Source organism: Xiphias gladius, chromosome 19 (assembly GCF_016859285.1).
Source record: "Xiphias gladius isolate SHS-SW01 ecotype Sanya breed wild chromosome 19, ASM1685928v1, whole genome shotgun sequence".
Classification (NCBI taxonomy): Eukaryota; Metazoa; Chordata; class Actinopteri; order Istiophoriformes; family Xiphiidae; genus Xiphias; species Xiphias gladius.
The window spans coordinates 22,339,285-22,342,409 of NC_053418.1; the positions used below are offsets into that span (position 1 = coordinate 22,339,285).

The window sequence follows — 3,125 nt, forward strand, 5'->3', positions numbered from 1 at the left end:
CGGTTTCTGAGCCAAACTGACTGACTTAAATACTTTTAAACAAAATCTTTTCTATGAGTGAAATACAGTAGCTGCAGTATGGGTGGTGGTTTTAGAAGAAAGTGTAGCTCTGTGAAGCAGACAGAGAGCTTTCAGACCATTTACAGGGCACTGGCTTCAGCAGAGTCATCAACTATGTACACAGCATGGGTTGTTGTGATCTCCCAAATACTATCCTTCAGTGTTAAGTCACTGTATTCACAGCTTGTACTTCTCCACGGGCATCAAGCAGCACAGATGTAGACTTCCTGGAGTGTCAACGCTTTGACTGACCCCTTTTGGAACCACTGAGTTCAGACTGGAGCAGGGAGAGAGGGAGAAAGACAGAATACAGACGGTTTTGTCCTCATAGCTTTAGTGTGAGGGACAATATATATACTGTTGACATACCAACAATATGTCTGAACAGCAGGGATGTAGTGATTCAGGCAGTGGTAACCCTAAACACTAAATTTACTCGAGAGTGTATTTGAGTTAGTTAATAGATAGATAGATAGGTAGATAGAACTATTGTATTTGTTAGATGTGTTATTTGACGTGTTTGTGAGTATTTGTGCATTGCAAGACATAGATGGAGATGAAACCAACATGTAGTTTATATACAGTATTTGTAAAGAAATGCAATGTATGCAAATCAGCAGTTGTGCAGTGTAATCATATGCATTGCATACATACACTTACAGAAATCTATAGAGAAATATGAACATGTTTAAATAGATATGTACAGAAATAGGCTATGTACAGCTCGTGTGCAGGAATGGAGATTGGGCATAGGCAGATCCTAAAAACTGTTTGTTTGTTTGTTTTGTTTTGGTTCCTTGTGATAATCATTGACTTTAATACTACATGACTGTATCAGTGAAGATGGGAAGTGTACAGTCCTCGAGTAAAGAGGAGGGACGAGAGAGCATGCGGACCTATTGAGAGAGAGAGGCGGTTCAGCCCCGCTATGGTCTCAGCAGCAGCGGCTCAGGGAGTAGTACCAGACCACTGTGTTGTGCAGGAACAGGCACGACATAGCTGAAAACCGCCAGCGGAACAAATGAAAACGAACACTACTCTCTCGTGTGGATTAATTCGGGGGCGAGACACTCAATCGAAGCGAGAAGCTCTTTAAGCGAAATTGGACCGACTGACGAGGATTGGGACATTAGCTACTGTACGATAACACCGCCGAATGGTTTCTCTTGCCCCGCCGCTAAGGTTAGTTAGCTGCCATAGCTGGCTGTCCGTTGGTTTGAGGTGTGTGTTCGGGGGGGGGCATGTCTGTTCTGTTGTTGGACGACGGGGTCCGGCTATTCTTTGGAGGAGAAACATACACAGCAGTATTGACCTTTTCGAGGCTATACGTTGCATTTAGCTAAACTGGTCGTCGAAGCTTTGGGCAATGTGATGTTAGAGAACAGTTCACCTAGCTGCTTGCTCACCTCACTACAGTACTTCTAGTTGGCTGGCTATCATCATCTAGTTAATTATTTTATAAATCAGGAACACGTGCTACATCGCTAGGCTAACCTAGCTAACGGCTAACGGCGCTAGCTACCTAGGCTAGCTGTCAGAACTGCGGAGCAGATAACGCCAATTTTATTGAGCAGAATGGATCCTACATGGGTGTTATATGTGTAAACACGCCATTCCCACCATAACACTAACAGTATCCACTGTTAATAAATAATGTCAACTGTCTACTATGTATCACTATATTGTGATGTCTTGCTAACTTGGTTAGCTTGCTACCTTAGCTATGCACAAAAGCGCCCGGTTTGCGTTTGTAAACATTGGTTTTACGTGATGTTGACTTAATGCTCTGTCGATTGATAAACTAACGTTAGCCGGTAACGAACTGCTAGTTCGTCAGATGGGTGGTAGGCCATGATTTGTTCATTGTAGCTGTCTAACCAGATTGATGTCAAGTCACTGACTCAAGTAAATGGGAACGATAGGTGAGGTAGCGTTAAATGGCTGGTTGTCTCGGATTAATAAATTAATGTTGTGACAGTACAGATGCATTTGAGTTGAACGGTGGTCAGTCTTAGTCTATTTTTAACATGCGAACGTAAATTGTAGGTAGGCTGCTCATTACTATCGAATATAGATACCAATTTGCACAAGCAAGCGTTGTGGTTGAAGGCTGCCTCACTTACCAACTGACGGTAATGTTGTCAGACTTTTAGAGTAGACACATCTTTACAGACACGTTGTTGACATCTTACTAGAACAGCCAGACTGCCATGTGTAAGGCCAAGGGACCGAGCCTTACCCCAAATTAGATGATCATTAACATAAACGAGCTAAAGTTTCTGTCAGCTGCCCAATCTCTACAGTCACTTCCATGATAAGCAGTCAGATACATTATACTTTTTGGCTGCGACTTAGCGGGTTGAGAAGATTTCGTTGCACCACTATCACTACCTCTGGACATGAAGGTGACTGAATTTAAATTGGGACACAGTCAGATGGGCCAGTCAGTGAAGGTTTCAGTGAATACACAGTTGTATTTTGTATTAAACTATAGCTAATATTGCACTTACGTCCGCAGTTTCAGTGAATATGAAAACGTACTCAAAAATGCTTTGAACAATACGTCGTATTTTTATTGTTGTGCCGTAAACATTGAATTTGCTATTGAGAAACCGCACCCTTTTATTTCTATATGTTGCTTGGAATCTTTGTTGAATGAGAGTCGCAAACACTGGGGCAACGAGTTACAGATTTAATTCAGATGATTATTTACGTAATATTTAATGCTCAGATTGACATACAGTTTGATCGGTGCCCCCTTTTTTTGTTTTAATTTTATTTATTTTGTAGAGTAATTTTTGACTTGACGAGACATTTGTATGTCTGGGACTGTTAGTGGCACACCTACTATGGGGTTGAGCTCATTTTGCTCCTCATTTGATCAAGTGCCCATTGAGCCTCATCAGTAGTCAAACAAACATGGCATACTAATGCGCTTTCTAAGAACTGCTGTCTGTTTTTTTGTTTTGTTTTTGTTTTGTTGTTGTTGAAAGGTTTGCTTACCCAAAATGCAAAATAACACACGTCGTCAAGTGTTACTTTCGGGCTTTCTACCAGTATCAATT

General features: G+C 41.5%; 1 protein-coding gene across 1 annotated transcript in view; it reads left to right on the forward strand.

The window, feature by feature from the left end:
* The first annotated feature begins 965 nt into the window (after positions 1-965).
* The window catches only part of LOC120804970 (nuclear receptor corepressor 2-like), a 32,756-nt gene continuing 30,596 nt past the window's right edge, over positions 966-3,125 (forward strand). The window contains exon 1 of the mRNA XM_040154728.1: positions 966-1,242. The gene's annotated coding sequence lies outside the window, so the exon portion shown is untranslated. The remainder of the gene's footprint in view (positions 1,243-3,125) is intronic.